Source organism: Corylus avellana, chromosome ca7 (assembly GCF_901000735.1).
Source record: "Corylus avellana chromosome ca7, CavTom2PMs-1.0".
Taxonomy (NCBI): domain Eukaryota; kingdom Viridiplantae; phylum Streptophyta; class Magnoliopsida; order Fagales; family Betulaceae; genus Corylus; species Corylus avellana.
The window spans coordinates 21,429,412-21,435,672 of record NC_081547.1 but is presented as its reverse complement, the minus strand read 5'-3'; positions in this window follow the sequence as shown (position 1 = coordinate 21,435,672).

The window sequence follows — 6,261 nt, the reverse complement described above, 5'->3', positions numbered from 1 at the left end:
CCTCCAACTCATCTCCTCGCTCATAATCTCCTTCAATGTGATTCTCCTTTACCGAACCCTTCCGATAGACTTCTCACTGACGCTCACAATGAAACTTAAAAAATCCTCTAAGAGTAACGATTAGGCTCACCACAGATGTTTTCTCTAAGCACAGCCTCTCACGAAACCTAGGATAGAATTTCTTACCTCTCTCTCTTAATATATATATATATATATATAACCAAACCCACATGAAAACAGGTTTTGAGCATAAAACCTACGGGCCATTTGGACGGGGTAAGTGCCCATCCGAACTGGGTATTGCGATGGGGTTACAATGTATCTTGCTGAAATTCACGTCCAGACAGGCTAGCTTCCCGTCCAAATGGAGCCTTGCGATGGAGCAAAACGAGTTTGTTGGAATTCATGTTTGGACATGCTATCTTCCTGTCCTAACATGGCCTTGCATTAAGGGTGAATCTTGGTGCTTTGGAACTTCTGTTTTGATCACCGAATTAGCCAACGCAAGAACTAACACAAACCATTGTCCAACCAAGAATTTCACATAGTTATCAGTACATGAAATTCATTCCTCATGGAAAGTGACAAAAAATAATAAAAAATAAACTAAAAATGTATTGTATATTTTACTGACTTTGACTACTAGATTGAATTTACATTAACATTACACCAAAATGAACACTAATCAAAAGAAAGATGACCATTTACATTACATGGGAGCAAATCACATATCAATTACCAAGCTGGTGATAGGTGTTGCCGCCTGCAGTGAAAACTAGAAAATGGAACAAAAGATTCTATCACATCATGACGGTGATAGGCTGCTGATTTGCTAAAGATAGGCTTCAAACTAGGGCATGATGCACATAAAGAGAGAAAGAGAGGTTGCTCTCACCTTTGGACAAAACAATCTTCAGCTAGCATGCTACATTTTGATATGACAGCTTCAATCGGCGTTACTTCATCAATGTTGCAAGACTAACAAAACCCCAATTGCAAAAGAAATTCAGGAAAAAAGCATGAAATAGAAGCAATTTAACTGTAAAAGAATGAACTTTTTCCATATAGGAAAATGAGGAAATTAAAGAACATGAGCCTACATTGTGATTGACTCTCTACAATGAAAAATATACCGAATATATCATTGTTATGTTTGGTGCACTGAATTCTTTTTCTTTTGGTTTTGTTTTTTATATGAATAAGATTTCAAATAACAACAAACACAAGATACTACACAAACCAGTAGTATCAACTAAAACAAAAGCCACTATACCCAACAACTAAACAACAACTATAAACAATCTACAGAAACTAAAAACATTCTTAATTTAACAAGACATTACATATTAGGTAAACAGCATATGCAAAGCAAAGTCCTTACTCACCATGTTCTCCCACAACTTTCTTAAACTTATGTGCCACATGCAGAGGGAAGGAGTCAAGGAGACAAAGTTCATGAAAGGAAAGGAGTCAATGAGACAAAGTTCAAAAAAGCCGTGAAAAAGTATGACATCACACACACACACACACACACAGCTTCATAGAGGAAGGGTGGAAGGGTGGGATGAATGATTTATTATTGTGACTTGTGAGTGCCCACTGTGCAGTAGAGTGAATGTACATGTGAGAACACATACACACACATAGCTTCATAGAGGAGGGGTGGAATGGTGGGATGCATGATTTATTATTGTGACTTGTGAGTGCCCACTGCACAGTAGGGTGCATGTACATGTGAGATGGATTAAGGGGAAAAACAAAGAAGAAGATAGCATTCATTTTATGTATAAACCAAAAAAAAAAACAAAGGTATCAACTTTAGATAACTATAAAAACAACCCATCCCATCACATGCCAACACGTGCTCCTAATCCCATCTTTTTGGTTTTGAGGTTGGAGGATAAATCAGGAATTAACTATGATAGGATGGCATTTTATGAAGATTGATAGAGACTCACCCAAATATGAGAAAATAATCAAATGAAAACTATATTTTGGAATGAATCTTGCTTTTCGATCGACACAAAAATGTAGTATTGTTCACCATATAAATGTTAGTACATATCATATGACATTTTGTTTCAAACTTTCAGTGCTACTTAAAGGGTAATTTAGAATCTATTAACTTTTATGGTTCATTTATATATGTGTGTGTCTATCTCTCTCTCTCTCTCTCTCTCTCTCTCTCTCTATATATATATATATATATATATATATATATATTGTAGGTTATGGTTCATAGATTTATTCGAATAATTTGGATTTATAAAGATTTTATCATTGCATGTAAAATGAGTAATGCTAGAAGTTTATTGCTTGTCATCATCATTTTTTTTTTATTCAATTGTTATCCTTATATTTCTTGGCTGTCTTATTTCCTTTTCTTTTCTTTTTTGGCATATATTGCTTGTCATCTTTATCTATCCACATAATAGTGGGAGAAAAAAAAGGAGTAATGCTAGATTTTTTTTTTTTTTTTTTTTTGTTTTTTTTTTTTTTTGTATTTCTTAAAAATTGATGTGGCTTTTAAAATCAACATTAGGTGATTGATCATTATTAAATTTTGATCAAATAATTTTTTAAAAGCCATCTTATTTTTTGAGGGACACGAGAAATTTATAGAATTATTAAAATAAAATAAAATAAGAGAAGGTGCTTAGTTTTTAACTAAATTAAACCATAAATCAAATAAGCAAGATGCACAAGTGATCTCGCCAAGAACGCCTCTAGGGTTTTAATGAGGATCAACATTGTAATAACAAAGACGCCGGGATGAGTTGTTGCGGATTTGCAAACAACGATATTTTAGAAGTCCTCGTGTTAGGACATCTTGCTAATGACATATTCTGTACGTCACTTGAATCATCTCGTCATGACGGCTACCTGACGCCTTTGCTGATGAGGCTCTCTAGAATCCTTAAGTTCTTCACTTAACCAATTCCAATTTAAAACCACCAAAACACCTAAGTGTAAAATGACTTACAAACATTGTTTTGGTTATCGTTCCTACATACCCTCACATTTACATAACAAAATTTAAATTTAGGGAGTCTCCCTTTGAGCATTCTCAATAGTTTCCTTTTGATTTTTCCTAAATTTAGATAATGAAACTATTTTTTGCTTCCTTATCCAAATGCAATCCACAATAGCTTCCTTTATATTTGTCCTACACTATTAAAATATTATTTATTTACAAAATGTAAGTTCCTACATACTCTCACATTTTTTTTTTTATAAAATTCCATAAAATAATAGATAAGGAAGTTAAAGAGCTATACCCAACACACTGAGTAATGGGTAACATTGTAGCTTTTTTAATGTTTAGGAGAAGGTATAGTGTATATGCTACATGTGGCTTTTTGAAAAAAAAATTGGGAATTTTCCTAAAATAAGGATAATGCAAGCTAAAGTGGCCCTTGGCTTTCCCTTAGTTTGGAGAACACCAATAGAGTCTGCTATAAGTGGGTTTTAGGAATTTTTCCTACATTTAGGCAAGGAAATGGAATTTAGGGAGTTTGATATCGCTTCCCTTAAATTTCCTTTAATTTTAGGAAACCAAACTATTTTTTGCTTTTATATTCAAATAAACTCTACAATATCTTCCCTTATTATTTCCTTATACCAAAAGAGCTTGTCGGGATGTGGTAGCCGGGGGTAGTTCCAATGTCTAAATTAGTAACTTGTTTTCTATGAATCCTCCTCCGATGCTTAAGCTAGTTCATTTGATTTGATTCAATTGTATGCCTAATGCCAATTATTTAGTTTAGGGTTTGTACATGATGTAAGGGCCTATTTATAGGCTAGATTGTTTAGCCAAACATGGCATCTTGGCCGAGAATTAGGGATTTGATATGGAGAGTGATTTTCACATGGTTGGAGTCTTTAATATAGTCTTATCCTTATTTGTAAAAGATATCTACATCTCCGCCTATTATGGTATTCTCCGCAAATTGGAGGATTCATATTCATCGTATATCTCCGCGAATATCTTCCTTGGAGAGGATGCATGTGCCCTTCCGAGGACATTGTTGTCCCGAGTGTTTTGACACTCGAAGTTGTTTCTAGGTCCCAGGTGGCCTTTGTTATCGGGATGCTTCCTACCTGCGGACTGCTATCTTCTTCTGAACCCAAACATCGAGCTTCTTTGAGCGAACCCATCTATTCTTGGTACCAGAATTCCCAAGGGCCTTTATCTCTCTGAGTTAATGTTGACAAACACCCATGGCCCGATAGTTGTGGGCCTAAAGACCTGCGTTGGGTGAAATATCCCTAACATACCTATCACAAGCTACTCGAACAATGGACTTAGTTTTGGACTTAGTTAATTCCTGTGATGTCACCTCATCTGATATCAACATAATGGTTTCTGATTGGCCCAATACCCAACACCATTTTAAATATTCTTTTAAATTAATAAGGCTAAATGTATAATAAATCTCTAAGTCAACGCGTGAAAACAAAAAACTCCCTCAACTTTTGTATTTTTAATTTTTACTCCTTGAGTCAATTGCAAAGAATGTCATAAGTCCTTCCGTTACATTTTCTTCAAAATGTCTAACGTCCGTTATTAAATCTCAAAACTCACCGTTTTGCCATGTTGACTTTTTTTCACCTCACTTTAAAATATTAATTTTTATTAATTTAATTTAAAAATTAAATCTAAAAAAAAAAAAATTGAAGGGGTGGCTAGCGGTGGGCTGCCACCCCCACCCCCCAACCAACCTTGAGGTGGCTACAAGCCACCCCCAGGGGCTTTGGGGTGGCCGCAAAGCCACCCCTAACCCCCTGGGGGTGGCTTGCAGCTACCACATGATTGGTTGGGGGATGGCAGCCCCATCGCTGGCCACCCCTTCAATTTTGTTATTTTAAGATTTAATTTTTAAATTAAATTAATAAAAAATTAATATTTTAAAGTGAGGTGAAAAAAAGCTAACGTGGAAAACTGTGAGTTTTGAGATTTAATAACGGACGTTAGATATTTTGAGGAAAATATAACGAAAGGACTTATGACATTTTTTCGAATGACAAATTCAAAAAACGAGGTTAAGGGAGTTTTTTGTTTTCACGCGTTGACTCAAGAATTTATTATATGTTTACCGAATTAATTATAGGAAAAATGTTAGGTTTTAGGTTGGTTGTATTCAATGATATTTCTTATATGTTTATGTGTTTAAAACTTTGTTGAACTTTGGGAGTTGATTTTAAGGTTTTTTGGGCTTCCGAGTGTTCTCTGTTTTCCCGTCAGAAGTACCGTTAGAATGGGACATGTAACGAGAGTAAAAGTGGTCTCCTTGGTTTCTCGTCAGGTACGACGTCATGACAAAGATGTGACGAGAGCAGAAGTTGGACTCATTGGTTTGTCGTCAGGAACCGCATCAAGCGAGGATGTGACGGGAGCAAAAGTTGGACTTCTTGGTTCTTCGTCAGGAATCCCGTCAAAATGGGACAAGTAACGGGAGCAAAGTTGAACTCCCTGATTTCTTGTCAGAATGGGACAAGTGACGAGAGCAAAATTAAAGCCTTTGTTTTATCGTCAATAATCCCATCAGGACGGGACATGTAACGAGACCAAAGTTGGACTCTCTGGTTTCCCATCGGCTGGTATGTTAAGATAGGACATGTGACGAAGATGAGACCTTTGGTCTTCCCATTATAACGGAATGTTCCCTCGTTAAGACGTGAAATTCTCAAATCTACGAATCTATTCTTTCCGTCATAACCGGAAAATGTCCCGTTAGGATGTGACGAAGAAAATGGGTCTCCTATAAATAGTTTTCCTATCACTATTAATTCTTTAGACTTTTGAAAATTATTTTGTTGAGCTCTCTCTTCACTAAAGTCTATTTTTCTCCACTAGCACTAGATCTTGGTGGTATTAATATTCAAGAGGGGACGTATTATGGCTTGAAGCTGTCATTTCTCTTGTTTGGCGTCTTATCCTTTGGCGTGTTGGTTGCTGCCTTGCTTGCTTGATGATGATAAAACTAGTATCTTTGGTTGGTGTTTGGTGAAGAAGTATACCGAATGGTCAGTAAAAAGATGCATTGCTTGAAGATCGTCACAATAGAGACAAGCTGGGAAGCTTATTGTTCTTACAAAATTTAGAGGTCCTCAAGGTTGTGAGTATTGTCTATTCTGTAACTGTGAATCTTCATTTAGTGATTTCTTGAGTTTGACTGCTTCGAAGTTGTTTTTACCTTGAGGTGCACAAGGGTTTTCCACTTTGTGAACAAAATCTATGTTGTGGTTGTGTTTGTTTAT